Below are 6453 nucleotides of genomic sequence, written 5' to 3'. Positions count from 1 at the left end.
AGTACTGAAATAAGTGGTAACAGATAGTTTTGTGATAGGATAATTTGTAACGAGCAACAAGTAACAAAAGTAAATAAAGTGCAGCAAAGTGGCCCAATACTTTTTGTAGCAAAGGACAAGCCTGGACAAACTCTCATATAGAGAAAAGCGCTCCCGAGGACACATGGGAATATCGTCAAGGTAGTTTTCATCACGTTCATATGATTCACGTTTGGTACTTTGATAATTTGGTATGTGGGTGGACCGGTGCTTGGGTACTGTCCATACTTGGACAAGCATCCCACTTATGATTAACCTCTATTGCAAGCATCCGCAACTACAACAAAAGTATTAAGGTAAACCGAACCATAGCATGAAACATATGGATCCAAATCAGCCCCTTACGAAGCAACGCATAAACTAGGGTTTAAGCTTCTGTCACTCTAGCAACCCATCATCTACTTATTACTTCCCAATGCCTTCCTCTAGGCCCAAAAATTGGTGAAGTGTGATGTAGTCGACGTTCACATAACACCACTAGAGGCTAGACAACATACATCTCATCAAAATATCGAACGAATACCAAATTCACATGACTACTAATAGCAAGACTTCTCCCATGTCCTCAGGAACAAACATAACTACTCACAAAGCATATTCATGTTCATAATCAGAGGGGTATTAATATGCATATAGAATCTGAACGTATGATCTTCCACCAAATAAACCAACTAGCATCAACTACAAGGAGTAATTAACACTACTAGCAACCTACTAGTACCAATCCCGGACTTGGAGACAAGAATTGGATACAAGAGATGAACTAGGGTTTTGAGAGGAGATGGTGCTGGTGAAGATGTTGATGGATATTGCCCTCTCCCGATGAGAGAAGCGTTGGTGATGACGATGGCGATGATTTCCCCCTCCCGGAGGGAAGTTTCCCCGGCAGAACAGCTCTGCCGGAGCCCTAGATTGGATCCGCCAAGGTTCCGCCTCGTGGCAGCGGAGTTTCGTCCGAGGAGATGGCTTATGATTTTTCCTCATCGAAAGACTCCATATAGCAGAAGATGGCCATTGGAGGGCCACCAGGGGGCCTGAGGGAGTCCCGGATTAGGGGGTGTCCGGATAGCCGGACTATACCTTCGTCCGGACTCCTGGACTATGAAGATACAAGATTGAAGACTTCGTCCCGTGTCCGGAAGGGACTTTCCTTGGCGTGGAAGGCAAGCTTGGTGATACAGATATGTAGATCTCCTACCATTGTAACCGACTCTGTGTAACCCTAGCCCTCTCCGGTGTCTATATAAACCGGAGGGTCTTAGTCCGTAGGACGGCCAACAATCATACCATAGGCTAGCTTCTAGGGTTTAGCCTCCTTGATCTCGTGGTAGATCTACTCTTGTACTACCCATATCATCAATATTAATCAAGCAGGACATAGGGTTTTACCTCCATCAAGAGGGCCCGAACCTGGGTAAAACATCGTGTCCGCTGCCTCCTGTTACCATCCGCCTAGACGCACAGTTCGGGACCCCCTACCCGAGATCCGCCGGTTTTGACACCGACATTGGTGCTTTCATTGAGAGTTCCTCTGTGTCGTCACTTTTAGGCCCGATGGCTTCTCCGATCATCAACCGCGATGCGATCCGGGGTGAGACTGTTCTCCCCGGACAGATCTACGTATTCGGTGGCTTTGCACTGCGGGCCAATTCGCTTGGTCATCTGGAGCAGATCGAAAGCTACGCCCCTGGCCATCAGGTCAGATTTGGAAGTTTGAACTACACGACGGACATCCGCGGAGACTTGATCTTCGATGGATTCGAGCCACAGCCGAGCGCGCCGCACTGTCACGATGGGCATGATCTAGCTCTGCCGCTGAACTGTGCCCTGGACGCCGCATCTGTGTCCGCTCCGACCCCTAGCTCGGAGCCGATCACACCAATCGAGGATGGGTGGTTAGACACCGCCTCGGGGGCTGCAATCTCTACGGCGATCAAGCCGAACACCAGCCTTATCCTGTGCGAAGCCTGCGACTCCAAGGTGCCGGACTCCTCTCCGGACTCCGAGCCCTCCGCGCCCCTACCGATTGAATCTGATTGGGCGCCGATCATGGAGTTCACCGCCGCAGACATCTTTCAGCACTCACCCTTCAGTGACATTCTGAATTCACTCAGGTCTCTCTCTTTGTCAGGAGAGCCCTGGCCGGACTATGACCGGCAGGATTGGGATGTGGATGACGAAGAAATTCGATGCCCACCCACCACCCACTTCGTAGCCACTATCGATAATTTAAACGACGTGCTCGACTTCGACTCCGAAGACATCAACGGTATGGACGACGATGTAGGAGATGAACATGAACCAACACCTATAAGGCACTGGACAGCCACCTCATCTCATGATGTATACATGGTGGACACACCCAAAGGAAGCGACAACGAGGAACACAAGGATGCAACGAGGGATCATTCACTCGAAAAGCAATCAAAGCGGCGACGTAAGCGCCGCTCCAAGCCCCGCCTCGACAGAGACAACAGCCATACAGACCCAGCCATAGAGCAGGACGAGCCAGCGGACGACGAACATGCCTTCGAGCAAGCGTCCGAACATGGCAACTTGGATAAACAAACCGAACACCCCGTCCCCGGCGAAAACAACAGTCCGGACGACCTTACGCCGGATAAACTCATGGAGTAGAAGAACCTCCACAAAAGGCTCGTCGCCACTGCGCATAGCCTGAAAAAGCAGAAGCAGAAGCTCAAAACTGCGGAAGATGCAGTCAGAATCAGATGGAGCAAAGTACGCAATACCGCAGAGAAATATGGCGGCAGTCGCCGCACAAAAAGCTATCCAAAGCGAAAGCTACTACCTGAATTTGACGAGGAGGCCTTAGAGCCCCCGCAGTCAAAAAATAGGAAAGCCATCCGGTCGGATAGACGATCGCATGGCCAGCATGGAGCGGCAAGAGGCGCCGCACACAAGCCGGCACGTGATCCACCAAAGGATCCGCATAAAAAATATGGCCCAGCTAGATCTATCTACGGGCCAAGAAAGCAAGCTCTAGTAAGCAATGCAACACAACAAATATCCGAACATCACGACACACCCAAATACAGGGGTGCCGCACACCCCCTATGTTTCACCGATGAGGTGCTGGACCATGAATTTCCAGCGGGATTCAAGCCCGTAAACATAGAGGCGTACGACGGAACAACAAACCCTGGGGTCTGGATCGAGGATTATATCCTCCACATACACATGGCCAGAGGAGATGACCTCCACGCCATAAAATACTTACCCCTCAAGCTTAAAGGGCCAGCCCGGCATTGGCTCAAAAGCCTTCCCGAAAACACCATTGGAAGTTGGGAAGAGCTTGAGGATGCTTTCCGGGCAAATTTTCAAGGGACCTATGTCCGCCCTCCGGATGCAGACGATCTCAGTCACATAACTCAACAGCCCGGAGAGTCAGCCCGGAAATTCTGGAACAGATTTCTTACTAAAAAGAATCAGATAGTCGACTGTCCGGACGCCGAAGCCCTAGCAGCTTTTAAGCATAACGTTCGAGATGAATGGCTTGCCAGACACCTCGGCCAAGAAAAACCAAGAACAATGGCCGCATTAACAAGCCTCATAACCCGGTTTTGCGCAGGAGAGGACAACCGGTTGGCAAGATGTAGCACCAGCAACCCAAGTACATCCGAAGTTAGGGATGGAAACGAAAAACCCCGACGCAGCAAGGACCAATGCCGGAATAAGGGAGACAGCCCAAAGAGCACGGCGGTCAACGCCGGATTCAAAAGCTCGCGGCAGAATCAGAGAAAGCCACCCCTCAAGGATAACAGGGACGAGCTATCCAACTTAAACAAAATCTTGGACAAGATATGTCAAATACACAGTACTCCCGGGAAGCCTGCGAACCGTACCCATAGAGATTGTTGGGTTTTCAAGCAAGCCGGCAAACTCAATGCTGAACACAAGGGGCTCAACACACCAAGTGAGGACGACGACGAACCCCACAAGCAGAGCACCAGGAAACAAAAGGATTTCCCACAAGAAGTCAAAATAGTAAACTTACTTCACGTGACAAACAGAACGGCGCCACCAGAGATACGCGCCATACGGCCTATCCCAAAGGAGTCTTGCCAATGGTTGTTAAAACCGATCACCTTCGACCATCAGGATTACTCTAGAAGTATCCTAAACGCAGGCTGGACTGCCTTGGTAGTAGATCCAATAATCGGCGGACTCCACTTTACAAATGTCCCGATGGATGGCGGTAGTGGTCTAAACCTGTTATACCAGGACACAATCCGCAACATGGGGATAGACCCAACAAAAATTCGCCATAGCAAAACCTCCTTTCAAGGGGTAACGCCAGGCCCGGATGCCCGCTGTATGGGTTCTCTCCGGCTAGAAGTTATGTTCGGCTCCCCCGATAACTTCCGCCGCGAACAACTAACTTTCCACATCGCCCCATTCTCAAGTAGCTATCAAGCACTGCTGGGACGCGAAGCTTTCGCCCGCTTTAACGCAATACCGCATTATGCATCTCTTACGCTTAAGATGCCCGGTCCACGAGGCATCATCTCATTGAAGGGAAAACATTGAGTGTTCCTCTCGCGCGGAAGACAGTGCGGCTGCCTTGACAGCCCCACAATAAAGCGGCTTCACCAGCCAAAGCACCTAAATAGGTCGTCAAGACCACGGACACGGCTAGATGAGTCCGCCATAAACATACAATTGATAAAGGCTTAATAGCCGTATACCCCTGTACTAGGGGCTCCGCGCATATAAAACAAGAGACAATAAAGCTCAATTTTACCCATTTCGATTTATACTTTGTTTATTTAGTATAACTTATGTTCGGCATGATATTTCTTCAACTAAGTTCCTCTCTTTTATAGATGAACACCGTGCTACGCCCGTCCAGGATATGGCACAACGGAGACACATGCGCAGACGTGCAGCAGGGACCCGTTCCAAGGATTCTTTTCAGATTAAGACCCTGCGTAAACCTTTTTTACTGTCTCTTGTTGATACACATCCCCTGGTTTCTTGGTATAACCAAGGAGGAGGCTGGCGTTTTGGCATGTGGCCACGTCAGAGTTTTGCGCGTACCTGGACACTAGGGGCTTTTTACTAAGGGCGTTATCCCACCCGCCCTCATAAAGACCGAATACCTTAGGGAGTGTTCGGCATCGCGAGTTTGGCCTTATATGCATCAGCTCCGAATCATGTCTTTGGTCAAATGTTGGGTTTGCCCGGCTCCTGTGTTTTGCTGCCTTACGTTCCGCTCTATCGGCTAAGGCGGCACCAGGAGAACTACTGCGATTGTGCCCCGGTTCGGCCAGGCGAGCACCTCAGTAGAGAAAGCCGAAAACTGACTGTCATGATATAACGTGAGACTGGTCAACCACTCGATGACTTACCGGAATCTTTAGGATTCCTCCGCATTAACGAAGGGCCGTTTCCCGGCCAGGCACATACGCGCCCCGAGTTCGGGCGAGCGCAGGCGCCACCAGGGGCTATATAAGTAGCCTCACTGTCAAACTCCTATGGCTAAGTGAAAGTGATAAAGCATCATAGTCCGATTGCCTAGTTCGCTGCGCTATCACCTCCTTTGTAGGACCAAGACGTTGGATCAAGTTTGAAAATGCGCCTTCTGCGAACACCCCCGCATTATGTGCATGGGGGCTGAAGCCGACGACTGCCATCTTTCAGATTATATATACATATATGTTAAATGGCCGCACAGGAGGTATTATAATACTTGCAAGAACAAGTATAAAAAGCTTCTACAATTTATCAAAATATTGTTTTACAATAATATATGCTATTCGATATAGTATCCTTCGAGCACCGTGTCTCTATTAAACGAGCGCCTTGCAGAACTTCCTGAAAATAGTGCTCGGCAGGTACTCGGCTTCCATCCGAGTCTAGCGATGCAACAGCGGTGGCCTCCATTTCCGCCCAGTATGTCTTGACATGGGCAAGAGCCATCCGTGCACCCTTTATGCACGCTGACCTCTTCATCGCATCGATATGCGGCACCGCACCAAGGAACTGCCGCACCAAGTTGAAATAACTTTTCGGCTCTGGCCTCTCTGGCCACAGATGACTCATGACATACTTCATGGCGAGTTTGGACAACCTATTTAGCTCGGCCCATTCGGCCAAACGATCGGCAAATGACAGTGGACGCTCTAGATTGTGGAACTGCGACCAAAAGAGCTTTTCCACTTCGCGATCTTCTTGATCTCGGAAGTGTTCGGCCGCATCTGCGACACTCGCTGCCAAATCCAGATAGGTGTCCGCCATACTCCACATCCGGTTTAACGGAGCATGTTTAGGATCACAGAACTTCCTCCGCAGCATAAAGGGCTTTCCAGCCGCGATCTCTCCGGCCTGACGCAGCTCCTCCTTCATAGCTCTCATCGCAGAGCAAGCATCCTTGGCATCGGCAACGGCCTTCTC

This window comes from Triticum aestivum, chromosome 3A, assembly GCF_018294505.1.
Source record: "Triticum aestivum cultivar Chinese Spring chromosome 3A, IWGSC CS RefSeq v2.1, whole genome shotgun sequence".
Taxonomy (NCBI): Eukaryota; Viridiplantae; Streptophyta; class Magnoliopsida; order Poales; family Poaceae; genus Triticum; species Triticum aestivum.
The sequence above is the reverse complement of the archived record's forward strand: the minus strand, read 5'-3'. Positions refer to the sequence as shown.